Source organism: Theropithecus gelada, chromosome 12 (genome assembly GCF_003255815.1).
Source record: "Theropithecus gelada isolate Dixy chromosome 12, Tgel_1.0, whole genome shotgun sequence".
NCBI lineage: Eukaryota > Metazoa > Chordata > Mammalia > Primates > Cercopithecidae > Theropithecus > Theropithecus gelada.
Window position 1 is genome coordinate 84013277 of NC_037680.1, and position 18744 is coordinate 84032020.

At 43.8% G+C, this 18744-nt stretch overlaps 1 long non-coding RNA gene across 1 annotated transcript; it reads right to left on the bottom strand.

Moving 5' to 3' along the window:
• Positions 1-807: 807 nt before the first annotated feature.
• On the bottom strand, positions 808-17648 carry LOC112636656. Its single transcript, XR_003122213.1, has 3 exons — positions 17521-17648; positions 3239-3300; positions 808-918 (listed from the first exon to the last, which is right to left on the bottom strand). It is a non-coding gene; the product is annotated as an uncharacterized LOC112636656 (long non-coding RNA).
• Positions 17649-18744: the final 1096 nt, after the last annotated feature.

The window sequence follows — 18744 nt, forward strand, 5'->3', positions numbered from 1 at the left end:
TTAATGACTGAATGAATAATTGATCAATTGGTTAGTTGTGATGATATTGTTCATCTGCAGAGCTGGAAACAGAGATAATGAACTTCAGCTCATTATTTGACCTTGGGTCATCCACTCATGCCTGCATCCCCCGAAATACAAGAGATCCCCTATCCTGTTCCCCTAAGCACCCACATCATCGCACGCAACAGGTGTTATAAAAAGAGCTGAGGGTGATACCGCATTTGTATTAGAAGCCCTAGTGAACACCAGCAGAAAAAGCAGAATATAAAGCAATCCTCTCACTAAAAAATATTTAGTTTACTACTATCTTCAGTAAGAGAATACCCAGATTGCCATACACTTTCATTTTATAGGGGGAAAATAATCTACTGTGTATGCAGCTTGAATTCAAAAGAACCAAATTTCCATAGGAGATTTCCCATTTCCCATCTAGTTAGACTCTTGTTAGTTGAGATTTTAATCCCAGCATTACAAAGGAATTAAAGTCTTTGGGTCTTTTTACATTTTATAAATAATCCTTTAAACACAAGCAGGAGCTTTAACCACTGTATAACACCTGTCTGGGGCATGTAATCTGCCCTGGTCCTTCAAGCCAGCCTGGGCCATCTCCCTGGCAGACACAATCTGGCCTATATAGGCGAGTAGTGAACAACTGCAGGTGGTTAGGACAGCCACCCTCAAACACCATTTACTTGATCTAAACATGCTCGGAATCTGACCTTATCTTGGCACCACGTCTAAACTACTAGATTTGCAACCCTCTTTTGGCCATCCTCTTTAGACTCCTGTTTGGGCAAGTCCTACCTGGTGTTGGTCCTCAGTGTGTTCCTCCTCTGGGCTCCCATGGGCGCACAGCTCTTGCCCCATGAGACATGCCACGTGGCTGGTATTCTGACTCAGCCAACCCCGGTGGCCCTGTGAACACAGCGACAAACGCTGGGAAGCCGTTCAGAAACCAGAATGAAGCATTTGCTAAAGTCTCAGTTGGACTGAAACAAGGTCTGCACATGGCTGGCAGGTGAAGCGAGGCAGAACCCCCATCCCTGCTGTTACTTACTTCAATGTTTGTACCTGGGGTCTGAGGGGCCCTCAAGGAAATACATGATTTCTGTGTACTGATGGGGTTCAAATATGTACACATACAAGATGCTTCTGACAGACCAGGAAGGAAGGGAGAAGGGGAGGCAACTCAAGGCAGTTTGCAGGGAGGAAAGGTAGGCACCTGAAAAAGACCAGACCGTGAGGAAAAGACCCTGAAGTGTGGATCAAGCTCGGTAACAGACCTGGGAAGTCGGGTTTCTGACTCAAGCTGGTGCAAATATTTGAGCACTCCCTACTCAGACGCCTGACATGTGTGCACCAGTGAGAGAAAGGATAGAGCGTGTGAGATGAAAGTGCTGGTCTTATTAAGCCCTATGATACTCTGGGGTCCAAGCAACCCTGCTGTGGGACCCCTGCTAAGCGAACATAATGCCGAGGAAGAACAGCTCTCCTCTTTTTGCCAAAGCCTGCCAAGGTGTCAAGGCTTGAGAAAGAGTGGTGGGTGCTGCGACAGAGATCAGGTTCAGCCATCAAGGCAACAGTGCAGAAGCTCAGCCCAGGAGACTGGGCTGACATGCAGACCTATGTTAGATGCCTCTTGGGAACTCTTAGGCATATCTTTTGGTGAAAGGGTGCAGGAGATGGAGGGGAAACTTGGCAAACTTTTACAGAATTGGTGGGGATGTGAGTACCAAATACAATGGGACCTCGCTCACTTGCTGGTAAAGCTTGAGGAGCATTTAGTTACACTGGAGTTCCGAATATTCTAGTCCCTTTTAAAGGGTGTCACGAGATGTCTGATCTACCAGGGCCAGCCCTGCTATTCTGCTCTGCCCTAATAATCAGAGGTCCCTAACCTCTGAACCATCAAGAACTTGAGCTTCCATGATTACAGAGAACGGCTCTTTCTCCCATGTGGAGAACTGGGAAGCAGTTGGTGACCACTACATCCACATGGGCTCCCTCACCCCATCATCAAGGTCCCCTGTGCTATCCATAGCCTTCCCTCACCCTGGCAAAGGTGATGCAAAGCCTTTACTCTACACACCCATCCAACCTGAGCCTTGTCATCTGACGTACTCACACGGGGTCTTATTGTACTCTATGCACCCCCGGTTCGATAGGATGACAAGCGAACCTTACTGTAAATATCTTTTCATGTGTCTAATCCTCCCACACATGCCTCCAGTTTCCTCCCTGGCCCTCCAAGCTTACAGGCTGTTTCCTTCTGTGGTGAAGTTGGGCAAGTTCCGATGCTTGGGGTGGAGAGCCATGAATCATGAGTGAGAGGCTCTGAGAACACCAAGCCCATACTACTCTACTTACAAGTCCTAAACTGCCTAGCGGGATCCAACGCTGACCCCAGTGGAGTTCTTTACCCATGACTGGTGTCCTCAGGAATGTGTCTGTGGGAAGAAAAGTCTCAAGTACTGGGGAATGGAGCCATCGATGATTTTGTTCTTATGTTGGAGTGCAAGAGAGCCCCAAAGGCTAGAGCACTCCCCAAGTAAGCAGGCAGAGACAGAGACCCGAGTCCTACTGCTGAGTCATTTAAATCTGCTTTAGATCCGGTTTTCTCAGGGCATGGAAAGGACAGGACTCCCAGTGGAGGTATCATGTAGCTAGGGCCTAGAAGTATTTTTTCAGTACATGAAATTTAGAAAGAATTTGAATATTTTATGCTGGGGAGGTAGGTTGTAGAGCGAAATGGTTGGGGAAAGGAAACATTGAGTTCAAGTGATTCTAAAGGACACTTAACTGATCTAAATATTTGTCAGGGTGAATTGCTACATCCACTCTCACCTGCCTGAAATCAATATGCTCAAGTCAAACACATTTGCCTGCATCTGAGTGTGGAGAATGAACTTCTTAAAGCTGAACTGGCAGCTGGAAGGGAAGAGAGAAGAGCTGGACAGCAAGCCAGGACATCCAGAGTTCTTTTCCACTGTGGTGGGACCTGGAAGAAGCTGTTGAATCTCCAGAGGGTTAGCTTTTAAATGCTGTGAGTCTTCGGAAAGCTGTGCGAATAACTGTTAAACACTCAGGACAGCTTACGCATTTTTTTTGAAAAAGGTAAGTACTTATCTGTTGGAACAAAAGCTCCTCTTTTTGTTTTAGCCTTGAATTCTCAGGCAGTGAATGTACTACCGTGCACAGAAGGCAAGGACATGGCTGAGCATGTTGTTTTCTTCACTTTATAAGGAGTTTCCCTAACAGGTCTGTGCCAAGGTCTTTTCATTCTGAGTCACTTGAGTTCTACTCAGAGATGAGACAGATAAAAAATTAACTGGGTGTAGTGGTGCACACCTGTAGTCCCAGCTACTCGGGAGGCTGAGGTGGAAGGATCACCTGAGCCCAGGGGAGATTGAGGTTGCAGTGAACTGTGATAGTGCCACTGCACTCCAGCCTGGGCAATAGAGTGAGACCCCAATTCTAAGAATGAGAGACAGAGAGGTTGGCAGGAGGAGAGGAAGGGAGAGAACTTTGGAACTTTGATTTATCCTTGTTTTCTACCAGATACTTGCAAAATGGGAGCCATCTGGTGCTAAAAGAAGGCCTGGTGTTTGCTTCCTTCTCTGGGGGCGGTGTTCAACAGGGGCATTAGCACCTGTGTTAGGCTCCACCCTGCACACACACATACGTATGTTCAGTTATGTGCTGGCTCCTTGTGAGTGGGTGGGTATGAGGAAGGACTGGGGATTCTGTGGCTTTCATTGGCCACAGATGAGTCCACACAGTTCTCCAGCAGTGGTGCATGCAGGGACCAGGTCCCCCGATTCCCCAGTCATCACAGCTGTGCAACCAAGAACACACTGTATCTTGTGGCCAGCCCTTTTCCTGTGGAGGAAAAGGTACTTCTGGGCCTGTACATGCCCTTTATGCCTTGGTCTGGGAAGGAGAATGTGGCAATGAAAAGTTACCACTTTTATTGCCATCCTTAATATGGTTGATTAATTGCAAAAATACCCTCAGCCCTTTGCCCCCTCCTGAGGCCACACCTTTGCAATGTGACTTTGCATTTGCACCCATCAGTAAGTGGAGTTTATTTCCCCACCCCTTACATCTAAGCCTGACTTAGAACTCACTTTGACCAACAGAATATGGTATAAGCGATGATGTGCCAGTTCTTTTTTTTTTTTTTTTTTTGAGACGGAGTCTCGCTCTGTCGCCCGGGCTGGAGTGCAGTGGCCGGATCTCAGCTCACTGCAAGCTCCGCCTCCCGGGTTTACGCCATTCTCCTGCCTCAGCCTCCCAAGTAACTGGGAGTACAGGCGCCCGCCATCTCGCCCGGCTAGTTTTTTGCATTTTTTAGTAGAGACGGGGTTTCACCGTGTTCGCCAGGATGGTCTCGATCTTCTGACCTCGTGATCCACCCGTCTCGGCCTCCCAAAGTGCTGGGATTACAGGCTTGAGCCACCGCGCCCGGCCAATGTGCCAGTTCTGAGCCTCAGCCTCAACAGGTTTTGGGCACTTCTGCCCTCTCTCTCTCAGACCCCATGATTACCCGGCAAACAAGCTCACACTACTGGATGATAGAGACATATGGCCCAGTCATCCTGTCACCATCACTATTTGTCAAACAGCTGCCTGACCTATGAGTTAAGTCTTCCTAGACCAAGCAGCCCTCAGCTATCCTGCCTGCTGACCACAGATGCAGGAACAATCCAAGCCAAAACCAGCCAAACCTGGCCCAAGTCAGTAGAACTGACCTACAGGCTGGTGAGCAATAATAAATGCCTATTGTTTTCAGTTACTGAGTTTTGGAGTGACTTGCTACACAGCAATACCTGACTGATACACTTACTCATGACAGGTTGGTATAATACTAGCCTTTGGGCATTCAGATACTTTATTTCACAGATTGACTGGAATCCTGCCATATATATAATCAGGATTGTTCCAGGCTCTGTGAATACAATATCTCTGCTCTCCTAGAGTTTACATTCTAAAGGATGAAGACAAACCACAAATAAATAAATATGTAAATAATAATAATATCAACATTAGTAAGCAACATACAGACCATTTAAAAGATTATATGATAAGGAATAACCGTGCATTACTGGTCTGGTGGCCAGGGAAGCCACACTGAAGGAACATTTAGACAGATCTGAATGTCAGTGTAGAGTGGGCCATGTAAAAATTGGAGAAGAGCACTCCAAGCAGAGGGAATTGCAAATGCCAAGGCCTCAAGGTTGGACTACGGTGTCTGAAAAAACAGAAAGAAGACTGTGCCTAAAGCACAGTGAGAAAGGGGATGCGGGGAGGGAATGGAGAGAACAGGTAGGGCGTTAAAGCCAACATAAAGAATTTGGACTTTATGCTAAATGCACTGAGCAGGCTATTATCACTTTTACAATAGGAGAGTAACATATCTGATTAATGTTTAAATGGATCCCTCTGGCTGATGGGCAGATAGTGGTTATTAAGGGGAAGACGTGGAAGAGTTGAATCAGTTAGGAAGCTCCTATGATAATGCAGGCTGAGCCAGGTTTATAGCAATGGAGATTAAGAGGTCAAAGAAGTTTTAGAGGAAGAAGTGACAGGACTTAGGATGAATTGGATGTGGGAGTCAAAGGAGAGAGAGGAATCAGGATAACCCCTAGATCTTGGTCCAGTAACTGAATGAACTGAAATACAAGAAACTCAGAGAGGAGCAGGTTTGGGAGCTGGACATTCAAGTCTGTGGTGCCTGTTAAGTAAGGGGGAAGGCCTGGTGTTTTGGGAAGGGGTCAGCACTGGAGGAACAGGTTGGATGTCACTGGCATAAACCTTAGACTGGATGAGGCCACTGGAGGACAGCAATTAGGAGTGACAAGAGCCCAGGACAAAGACCTGGACATTCCAACATTTATGGGTTGGGCAGTTGAGAAGGAGCCAACAAAGGAGATGAAGAAGAAACTGCCAGTAAAGTGAGAGACAGATGTGGAGGTGTCTCCAAGATCAAGAGAGAAGAATGGGCATGAAGGAGGCCGTGGTCCATTGTGCTAAATGCTCCTGGCAGATATGGGGGACAAGGACTTTCCTGTAATCATTGAATCTGGCAAACATTCAAACGCATTTTGCCTTCCTTAGGGCAATACTGAATCACAGAACCTAAAATGGATTGTAAAGTTATTTTCTGGACTCTGTCCTACAGGCCTCTACTCTAGATAGCTGGGACTAGTTAATACCAACCCCTGCCCCTACTTAATCCTTGTTCCCATTGGTTCAGTTATTCCCCAAACTCCACGACTCTCTCTGCAGACCCAAAAATATAATGACCCATCAGGTTCATCAATATCTAAATTCTCTGGAAACTGCAAGCTCCCTGAGGGCAAAGATGGTGTCTGTCTTGTTTGTGCTGTATCCCATTACCTAGGATATTACCTAGCCACAAATACATTCTTAACAAACATTGGGTACATGGAGCAATGTTGAATTCCATTTGCCTCCCTACCATCAGTGCTGCCCACCGTCTCCAGGCTGCCACTGCCTTATTCCCTGTGGATAGATGTGAGGCATTTTTTTTCAACATTCCCCAAACTCCAGTTGCTCTGGGTTGGGGTGCTATCTTGTTCTTCAGGGTCTTTATAGGGCAGTATGCTATGGCTAGGGCCAGGTCCCTGGACTGCAGCTGACTTCTTAGATGTAGACATCTCACCTGTGGGCTGGCGAGCTGCTCCTTGGTACCTGTGCCATCCCTACAGTTGGGACAAGCTTACCCTTCACTACACCCAATGGTCTCATCTCCCTCGATCTCACCTTTAAGATTTTTGTAAGTGTTTATTGTTGTGGAGACTTCTAGCTGCTTTGTATTCAATTCACACATCTGCAGGGTCTGTATAGCTGGGTGATAGGAGGGGTTTGTGTCAACTTGACCCGAAATATCGTCTCTGTAAAAGTCAAGTTTATAATACCTGCAGTGGCATGAGGGAAGGTGCATGTGACTTTTTGACCCCTAAAAAGGCATTTCAGTTAGTCTGCAACGCTCACCAGGATGTTTGTGCGTGAATCAGTATCAAAAGTTTCACTTTCAGGATTTCATTTGAACCCTCTCTCAAAAGAGGGCATCTGGTAACCATTCCACAGGAATCTAAAACTACTCACTTGCTCATCTGAGTACAGTTTTGTTTTCTGGGACATGGTCAGGTGTTACAAGGCAGAGCCCAGAAAATTTAACCTCATTTAACCTGAGCAAATATCATCCTTTAATCATAAGAATGGTTTTTTTTTTTTTCAATTAAAGGCTTTGGTAATTATACCGAGCTTAACTTGGTAACAATTCTGCTACCACCTTCTACTGTAAGGATCTCATATTTGCTTGGCCTGTGAAAGAAAATTATCACAGAAGCAAAATCAGATTTTGGCTGAAGATACATATTAAATCTGATGCTTCACAGCTGAACACAAGCCCCTCCACCTCCAATGGTCTCCTCCTGACTGTGTGAGGACAGACACTTAATAAACGCTTTTGATGAAGGTCTCTCTGTCTGAAAAGGAAATTAGATTGTTCTGACAACATATCCTCATCACTAAACCGCTGGTTGTTATCCAGCAGCCTGTGATCCTCTAGGTGTTTGCAAATTGACTGCTTAATGTTTTGCATTTCTCTGTGTCCACCTTTTTGAGGGTGAGCAGCCACCTGTATAATTTCTGATATAGGTGATGTGTTTGTCTTTTGATGGTGGTCTTGGGCATTTCATTGACACACACACACACACATTTTTGTTTCAGAACAGTTTCCCAAGCTCCTCATTCATTCGCTTTGTACGTATTGATGCCAAACCTATGGAAGCACATTAGGCTAATCCCTGGGGACACACTGATTAGACAGCAGATTCTTGTTCTTTTGGGGCTTAAAATCTAGTGATTGTAATTTCAGATAGTAGTTAGGACTATGGATAGAATAAATCGGCACTACAATGGAGACTAGATGGGGAGACCTCTGCGAATAGAAACATTTTAAGCTGTGACCTGAAGAATAAAAGAGGGAGAAGTAGAGGTGGAAGGAAGTGACAAAAACAAAGGCCCTGGGGTGAGAAAGAGCTTAATTTGTTCCAGAATCTAATGGAAGGCAAAGAGGAGTGGACATTGGGAAGAGGCTGAAACATGGGTGAAAGGCGGCCATATTATCAGATGCCTTGTAGGTAGGGTGAACATACATCCCAATTTGCCAAGAATAGTTCTGGTTTAGACCTTTGTCCTTGTACAACTAGGGATAGGGCCTCCTTTCGCTCTCAAAAGTGTCCTGGTTTGCACGATAAGTTATCTGGTCACCCTGCTTTACAAGCATGTCCAAGAGCTGGGTTTTTAATCCCATGTGAGATGAGAAATCATTGAAGGGTATGAGGCAGGGGTATCGCAGGACTAGATTTATGTTTTCAGATTGTTTTACCGTCACTCTGAAGGGAGCCAGGTGTGGAAGTGGAAAGAGCTATAGGAAGGCTATTGTAGTGGCTAAGGGAAGAGCTGAAGGTCAACTCAGCATCACATTTAAAAATAGATTACGCTAAGCAACATTCTACCATCTTCTTTCCTTTCAGCCTCCTGGTACTGGTTCCAGCAGAATAGACAGAGATGCATGGCCTAACTCCCACCCCATCTTCAGGACTGAGCCACGCAGCCCCCACATCTGCCAGAAGTGTTAGCTGTTGATGGCTCACAGCTGAGTCCCTCCCCAGGCATTGCTGAAAAGAACCGCCTTGCTCTAGGATGTGCCCCCACCCCGGGGGCAACACACATTCCAAGTGGCTAGTCCATAGCATGGTACAAAGGTTGTACCCATCTTGCCTGAATTCAGGATCTCTTGGAAAAGCCACCCCCAGCTCTGCAGCTCCTGGTGGGGTGCTGAGGCCTCTACTGCAGCTGCATCACAGTTTAATTTCCCCTTTGCCTAGTCCTGCTGCCTTCACTCCCCAACAGGTATTGTTCCCCAGAGAACTCCCTGCCCCCAGTCATCTGTAACCTAATCTCCACTGCAGTCTGTGGCCTGGGGAACCTGCTCTACAATCCCAAAGTGAACACAGCTTCCCATTGAAATGTGTCTTTGGGTGTTAATCTGTCCTGCCATCTTTACATCTAATCAAGAGGTAGAGCTTCTCCTGGTGTTTCTGCCGGGTACATAAAGGATCTTTTCCATTGTCTTTTATGTCCTTTGTAAATTGAATCACCTTGGTTTTTTTGACCTAGATAATTTTCTCCGTAAATGCTTGCGTTGGTTCATGACACTGGTTCTCTGTAAGCAGGCACCCTTACCACTTTTTATTGCATCCCAAGTAGTGATTTCAGATCTTGTAAAACAACAGCTCTCCTTTAAACACCTTGATTTTCTATTACCTAAATTTAGTTGCTTCTTTTGGTACTTGAATTATTTCCTTAGGGAATGTAAAGATCTCATAAATTCCTTTTTTATTTCTTTTATTCATGAGATTATTCCTAGTACTTCTAGATAGTAATCTGAAATTTATTGAAATAAATTACAACAGGACCCCATTCTTTATAGTTCATTATCACCAAGAATGCAATATATCATGGATTAAATCATGCTGTCCCCAAATGTAACTACAACCAACAAAAGACTGATGCAGGGCCATTAGAGGATAATAGGAAAGAGTCGGCAATTTTTTCAAAGTAATGTGTTGAGTCTTCGCTCCTTCACAGGCATAAGGGGAATGAATGTTCATGTAGTTGAGCGTGTAAGAACTACGAAAGGGGTTGGGGTGTGCGTTTCCACATACTTTAAGCACTGGGACTTGCCCAAGCATCTGGTGGGAAGTCTTTTGTCTGGTTTCCAGCCATCTAGCCACATGAAGTTGCCAGTCCCCACCTCTGCTAATAGTAAAGATGACATGGGAAGAGAGAAGGGGTGTCTACATAGACTTAAGTATAATCTCTCCATTCACTCATTCAACAAATATTTTTGAGTTCCTCCATAGTACCGTGCCCAGGTGGCACCATGAGAGGTACAGAGCATCTCGGAAAATCATTCACACATTCTGACTCCTGACTTGAAATGTGCCTCTTGGTGCTGAATCCCATAACAGTGTAATAAAAATATTCCAATTTTTTTCCTTTTGATAACTTTTTTCATTAAAATTCAAATTTTCTTCTATTTCAGATTACCTCCTCTGAGCATGCCGTCTACTGTGGAAATCTTCAATCTTTAATTAATCTTTCCTGTTATAGGAAGATTAAGTCTAAAAGGGTATCTTCCCTAGTTGATCCAGAACTAAATAACATTGTTCTCAGTACTTCCAGTAACTTGCTTACACTCTTATTTCTAAAGCATTGAATATATTATCTTATGGGCTTGTCACCCCCAGCTTGTGTCACAGGAGAAAGTATACGGAGATCAGGTACAACTTCAGTTCAACAACTTATGATCTATTGGATCAATCTCTTTATTAATCTCTCAGAGCCTCAAGTTCCTTGTTTAAAATGGGGATAATACCTACCTTAATTAATTTCTTGAGGATCAAAAGAAACCCTGGTAACAAAGCCTTGAACCATGTCTGACTTATAGTATGCATTCTAACTGCAAGTTCTTTTCATGTTTTGCCCAGGAATTCTTGATTGATTGATTGATTCATTCATTCATTCATTCATCCAATAACCAAGAATTCATTGATGATTCAATTGTGTAAGACACTGTTTTAGGCCTTGAGGATACAAACTGCACAAGCAGGACAATGTGCCCAGTGTTATGCAGAGTCTGGTCTAGTGGGAGGAGAAGACAGTGACCGTGGCACGTGATGAGTGACAGAATGAAAAGTAATCAGGAAGATATGATAGGAAATACAGGGAGAACAGGAGACTCTGCTTTATGTTGCACAATCAGAGGGCAGCTCTGGGCAAACGAAATTTGAGCTGAGATCTAAATGACAAGAAGGAGTGAAGCCAATGGAACATCTGAAAAAATAGTTTTCTAGAAAGAGAGCCCAGCTAGTGTAAGCCCTAAAGTAGGTAGAAAATGGGCTTGGAGGTTTTTACATGAGGCGTAGAGGGATGTAGGCAGAGGCCTGGTCACTGCAGGTCATGTTGGCTAGAGTAAAGAGCTTTGATTCTTGGGGCAATGAAGAGCCTTTGGTGAATTTAAAGCAAAGTGGGGAGGAGGAACAAGAGATGATTACATTATTCTGAACAGTACCAGGAGGGATAGTACTGCATAATAAGAGTGGTAAAAGGAGACCATTTAGGAGGTTATAGCAGCTGTCCAAGGTGGCCTGGCCTGCCATGGCAGCCACAGAGATGGTGAGAGGTGAGGAGGTGCCAGGTACAGTCATGGGAGACACAATGCCATTCGATCAATGCTGAATTACATATATTATGGTGGTACCATGAGATTATAATGGAGCTGAAAAATTCCCATCACCTAGTGACCTCATAGCTGCTGGAACATTGCAGGGCAATGCATACACACATGTATGTGGTGATACTGGTGTACACAAACCTACTATGCTGCCAGTCCTATAAAAGTATAGCACATAGGATTATGTACAGTACATAACACTTGATAATGATAACAAACGACTATGTTACTGGTTTATGCATTTACCATACTATACTTTTATCATTATTTTAGAGTACTGCCTCTACTTATTTAATAAATATAGTTAACTGTAACACAGCCTGAGTCAGGCCATTCAGGAGGTATTCTAAAGAAGGCATGGCTATCACAGGAGATGACAACTCCATGCGTATTATTGCCCCTGAAGACCTTTCAGTGGGATACGGTGTGGAGGTGGAAGACAGTGATACCGATGATCCTGGCCCTGTGTAGGCCTATGCTAATGTGTGCTTGTGTCTTAGTTTTTCACAAAAAAAAGTTTAAAAATAAAAATACAAAAGAATAAAAAAGGTTATAGAATAAGGATATAAAGAAAGAAAATACTTTTGTACAGCTGTATAAGTGTGTGTGTTTTAAATTAAGTGTTATTACAAAGGAGCAATAGAGTTTTTACAGATTAAAAAGTTAATAAATGTTAAAAGTCACTGTAAGCAAGCTAAGGTTAATTTATTTTTGAAGAAAGAAATTTTAAAAATAGATTCAGTATAGCCTAAGGGTACAGTATTTCTAAAGTCTACAGTAGCCTACAGTAATGTTCTAGGCCCTCACCTTCACTCACCACTCACTTACTGACTCACCCAGAGCAACTTCCAGTCCTGCAAGCTTCATTCATGGTAAGTGTCCTATAAAGGTATACCATTTTTTATCTTTTATACCATATTTTTACTATTCCTTTTCTGTGTTTAGATACTCAAATACTTACCATTGTGTTACACTTGCCTACAGCATTCATTCAGTACAGTGACATGCCATGCAGGTTGTAGCTGAGGAGCAATAGGCTGTAAACCGTATAGCCTAGGTGTGTAGTAGGCTGCACCATCTAGGTTTGTGTTAGTACACTCTATGATGTACGCACAACTAAATTGCCCAACAATGTATTTCTCAGAACATGTCTCCAGCATTAAGCAATGCATGACTGTATGTGTATATATATATATATATCTTAGAGTAAAAGCCAGCAGCATTTAAAGCTGGATTGAACATAGGAGGGAGCTGAGGAAAGCAAGGGATCAAGAAGGATTTGTAGGATTTGACTTGAGCCATGGAACGATGGAGGTGCCATTATACACTGAGATAGAGAACATTGGGGAAGACGCACATTAGAGGTCCGGCAGAGAATTCTAACAGAGACCAGTACAGAATAGAAACCAAGAAAGTATGAAAATACAAAAGCCAAGAGAATGGTAAGCAATGAGGGTATGATTCACAATTTTTATAGCCACTGAACTTACTTCACAAATATTCCATTATCAGCAAACAGCTTTAAGCCCGGTCACCAAACTGGCAACCCCAAAAGTCATTTTGGTACTCACTTCTCAAATATGTCAGTGTTATTGGATTAAACTGCATCCTCCTCTCCCCTCAGATAAGATGTGTTAAAGTTCTAACTCCCAATACCTTAGAATGCACCCTTTTTGGAGACAGAGTCATTACAGAGTTGATCAAATGAAGATGAGGCTAGCAGGGTGTGTCCTAATCTCCTATGACCGATGTCCTTAAGGAAAGAGGAAATTTGGACAGAGACACCTACACAGGGAGAACATGGTGTGAAAATGAAGGCAGAGATCAGAGTGATGGAGCAGTAGCCAAGAAAGTCAAAGATTGCCTGCAAACTACTAGAAGCCAGGAGAGAAGCACAGAACTGTCTCATCTTCACAGCCCTCAGAAGGAACCAATCCTGCTGACACCTTGATCTCAAACTTCCAGCCTCCAGAACTGTGAGATAATACATTCCTGTTGTTTAAGCTGCCCAGTCTGTGGAACTTTTGCTAGACAGCCCTGGCCAACTCCTACAGTCAGTGTGTCAGGAGGGCAACCACAGGTCTTCCAAAAGACAACATTGCTTTCTGGGACAATGTTAGCCACTGTGCGCCATCTCCATGGGCTTTGTTCTTGGTAATTCAACATGGAACTTTGTTGCCAATGCTTATAAACACGTGCAACAAAATTACACAGGGTGAGTACTGTTGGGGAGTGGTGGATGATGCAGAAATCCCACATTTGCCAAGAAATGGAGAGAAGACCTCAAGCCTCAGGGAATAAATGAAACAGAACACATCTGAGGAAAGCAAAACCTGAGTACACGTGTTCAATACAGAAGCAGTGAGAAGAACCTTCCATAAAGGAAAACATTGCCTCTGCAGCATTCAGCCCCAGGAAGCAGCCGTGGGGAAAGGCAAGGTGAAGCCGCCCCACCCTGTTTGCCCAAATTAGTGATAACTTGTTTTGACAATGTACACACTTGGAATGTCTCTTCTTTTACTCTACTCATTTCTGTTCCCACAAGGCATGCACTTAGTTTCTCTTTTTATCCCAAGTTTATAAAATTCAAAAGAAAGTATGACTTTTTTTTTTTTTACTTTCAAAAATTTGGGAAGTATTCTTGAAGTATTCTAGTTAAGCTGGTTTTGATCATAAGAAATAGATACCCACAAATGTACTCAGTTTAAACTGGGGTTGGGGGTGGGAGCTACTATCAGGATTTATATGAGGTTGTAACAGAGAGATTCTATTGAAACCAAGAACTTCAGTAGTAAAAATAGACTACGCTTATGTAGTGTGCCAGGTGTTTGTTTGGGGGGTGTGTGTGTGTGTTTGAGACAGGGTTTCACTCTACTGCCCAGGCTGGAGTGCAGTGACATGATCGTGACTCACTGCAGCCTCTACCTCCTGGGCTTGAGCAATCCTCCTGACTCAGCTTCCCCAGTAGCTAGGACCACAGGTGCATACCACTATGCTCAGCTCATTTTAAAAAAATTTTGTAGAGATGGAGTCTCACTATGTTGCCCAGGCTGGTCTTGAACCCCTGGGCTCAAGTGACCCGCCTCGGCCTCCCAAACTGCTGGGATTATAGGTGTGAGCCTTGGCACACCCAGCTGAGCCAGATGTTTTTGTAAGGGCTTCATGTGTGTTAACTTGTTTGTTCCTCACCGTATCCGTAAGAGGCAGATACTGTACTGATCCCTATTTTACAGACAAGGAAACTGAGGTACAGAGAGGTTAAGTGCCCTGCCCAAGGTTACACAGCTAGTAAGTGATGAGCTGGGATTTGAATCAATGGCTGGTGTCAAGAAACATTCCTTAAAGTACGAGTCAGCTACCCCTGGGGAACCTGAATGGAACTGAAGTAGATTAGGGATTCTCCCTGTTGCCCTCCATCTTCCCACCCTTCTTCCTCTTCCTCTTCCTCTCTCCCTGCTTCCACATTTCTACCTTTCCTCTGCCTTCCTCCGTCCCTCTCAGCATTTCCATTTCCCCTTTTGCGTGTGTCGGCTCTGTTCTGTTTTGGCCACTGACTTACTTTTTCTCTCTTTATGCTCTGTGTAGCTTCTACTTACTCCTAGCTTCTCAGCCTGGATGTGGCCCATTGTGACTGTTCCAACCTCCCATTGCTCATTAGGTCACTGAGATTTCTTAGTACAAAATCCCAATGGACAAAATCCTACTGGATCAGCCCATGAGGTGCCCCCCACTCCAGTCCAATCGGGTACGGCTATATGTTGAGTCCCAGGAACTAAAAATGAATGGCAGCCTATCATGTAGGGCCAGGCCCAGGACAGCTGCTGTGAGCGATGCCTGGTAAGCATAGGATCATCTTTGTTTTTGTCAGAAAAACTATCTACTGATTAATTCTGTCACATATAAGCCTGCTGATCAAATCCCTACTCCTCTGCGGCCTGTGCCCCAACACATGACGTCCCTGGTGTAACGATACTCACACATGCTGTGTGCTTCTGTGAGATGGTGATAGCGGATAGTGAGTGAACAAATGAGAATCTTGTCTGGGTCCTCCAAGAGAAGACAAATGGGCCTGTGTTGCAAGGTATATCTGATCAAAGGGGAACCCAGGCATCAGGAGGAGGCTAGGGACAGGGGACCACGCCATTGCACGGTGACACTCAGCAGACATCTGCCTCTCAAATAAACCAGAGTCCTCAATCTGTGTTGCGGGTAAAAGCTGGAAACTAGGAGAGAGAAGCTGCCTGGGTAAAGAGACAGAAGGAACTCAGCCTAGGTCCAAGGGGGAGCTCATTCCACCTAGAAAGAGAATCCTGATCTCTCTGGAAAAGAAAGAGAGATGTTGAGCTACAGGGAGGCGAGGCTCACAGAGCCAGATGAACACATCCTGCTTAGAGCACGTGGAATGTCTCTGTCAGACTTCTGCAGGTACCGAACAATAAACTAGGCTCCTGCAATATATATCTGCACTTGGTCATTTGAATATATAAAGGTGTTTAAAAAGCAAGCCTGCAAGCCATTTCTCTCTCTCTTTTTTTTTTTTATAACGGACTCTCTTCCAAAAAAAGTAACTAAATGACACATTACTATGTTTCCACATAATCTCTTAACAGATTTGAGCAGATTTGTCATAGTCCTAGACAGGTGTTAGTATCTTTGTTTATCCCAGCCTTCCACACCTTGCAAGATCATTCAGCCTTCCTTCTAGAAATTTTATTCCCTTCTTTGATACACTGGATTGACTCAAAACAGGTTTTGCATATACTTCAAGAGAATAAAAATATTTTTTGCACTAAAAATAGAATCACCACAGGCACAGAGAGAGTTAGACATTTAAACAAAGGGTATATCAAATCTTCTATTCTTCTAGCTAATCTATTTTCAGTACTGCCAGAAACACCTAACAAACTATAGTCTCACAAAATCAGAATCTGTGGTACTAGTATCATGTGGCGATGATTAACCTTGTCAACTTATTTTTTAAATAATCCTCATCATTTATGCCATTGTAGTAAAGGGTTCCCCTCTCCCATGCAGCAAGTCCAGAATGAAAGTGGGTTGTTGCCATGGCAACATAATACAAGGCAGAGAACTCCAGAGAAGGGGGGCGGGTGCATCTCTACACTCAAGGCCATAGCCACAAGAAAGCCCCAGGCTCCAGGATGGTGGCAGCAAAGAGAAGCAACCTGCCATGACATCACACTGCCAGATGGCCTGCTGTTGACATAGGGTTCCCCCCAACTAATTATTTGCATAAATCTGGATCTCTCATCCAAAGAAAAATAAAGAATTCATTCAAGTATACATTGACATACTTATTAGACAGTTTTTTCTCTTTGAACAACTTAGTATTAGAGACATTCCCCAACCACCAAGCACATAGTTGCCTTACACATGGAAGCTGTTTAAGAAGCATGTATTTCACTATATATATATATATATATATATATATATATATATATATATATATATTCCTGAGCCAGTTATTGTTCAAGATCCAGAGGAGAGAGCTCCCTCTCCAGAGAGTTCACTGTTTAGTGAGTGGACAAGCATGTATAAAGATCCACAGAACCTTACATATCAGCTTAATGATAGACTTGCCCAGGGTATCACAGGGGTGAGAATTCAGGAGAGGAGCACACCACCCTGGAGAAATACACAGGAGGGAAGAAAGGAGACAACGTATGTGTCACATGACCCCGAGGATGAATGAGGAGCTATTGGTGTTCCATTGTTTGCTTTGTCTGCTTGCTTTGAGATTGTTGGTGGAGGAAACACCCAAAGGCAAAAGGTAGCCCAGTCTCTGCAGGGGAAGCATATGCAGTCTGCTGGTGTTGAATACAAATCTGTAAGGCAGGGACGGGAGGGAGCTGAAGCTAGAGACATAGGGAGCTAAGATGTTAACAGGACATGTAAGTCCCTCCATCTGGAGAGCTTGGACTATATTTTCTGGGCAATGGTGGCACCAGCGTGACAAAGCCTGCTTTCTGGATAGACTCAGCAGCAGTGGGGAAAGTTGCTTAACAGGTAAGATTGGAGTCAAGAGGACCAGTCCCAAGACTGCTTCAAACATCCAGGCAAGAGACAATAAGAGCCTGACTTAGATGGAGGACTAGGGATGGCAGGGTTAGGAGACATTCTGGAAATATTTAGTGAGTAAAGTCATATAGCTCCTCGGCATGACTCACCTTCCCAAATTCCTAAGACTCAAATCTCCATCCACGTCTCCATATCAATTTCAACACTAAAGAAAACCTGAAGGGAGGAAGGATAAGAATTGCAGCAGCTAAAGCTCCTTCAGTAGTACATAGCTTATATGGTACATTCATTGAGCCACTTAAAATGATCAGAGTCACTTTAAACCCTATTGGCTGAGTTGATGAACAGGCAAAATATTTCTTTCTTGAATGTAGTCCAGTACATTGTTTTCCATAATTAGTGGTCATTGGGGTCAGAAAAAGAATGGAGATTTTTAGAGAGATTCTGAACAATATATCAATGCCAACTGAGAGTGGCAGGCACAACAAAACTGATAATGCTTCATATTGAGATAGGATCATTCCTCTGTGGCTTTCCTAGTTTCACAGTGAATATTAATTTTTAGAGCATTCCTATGAAGTAGAAAAGTGGCAAAGCGAGTTGGCTCCATTTCAGTGTCGGGGGGGCGGGTGGTAAGATACCAGTGCAGAGAGATGAACTGACTCGTCAGAGGCAAGGCTAGTTGGAGGAGAGCCAGAGGGCAGTTTGGGCTTCTTGGTTTCTTCTCCTGGTTTTATCATCTAAACCCATCCTAATGAGGTTACTGTCTTTAACTCAGCCTGTCCAGATCTCATCTAAAAAGAGGAAGCAAAGACCTGGGTAATTTTCCAGATAATTTCTTTAAAAGAAAAAAAAGCAACCTCTCTTTCCTCCAAATTGTTTATAATTGATGCAATACAGGAAGTCTCACTGCTTGTTAATGAGTTCCCAAACTCAAATTTTGCTATTTAATTTTTTTCTGAAATCTGCGTTTGCCTGAAATATCTCAGTAATTCAAGTGGAAAGGGAAGTTTTGCCTAAATTATGAAAATGACCTCAATTTCCTACTTTGCGTAGCTAAGGGAGAAGTGGGCACAGCATGGTATCTGAGCTGTAGCAGTCAAACCCTTCCCCATGGCCTGGGGTACATGGATCCCCTCTTGGTGTTGGGGAAACCCCACACTCGAGTTCAACATTGTGATCCTGTTTTCCATGGTAAATCTGTGAGTCTTCATCCTACTCATTTGTATCTCCCAGGACTGCAACAGACACCACCTGCTTTGTTTCATTTACGCATTAGTAAAACGTAGGACTTATACTAATGATTGGAAGAAATGACTCATTTCAAGTTCTTGCTACAGGGTCAGTCTTGGACACAGTTTATTTTATATGTA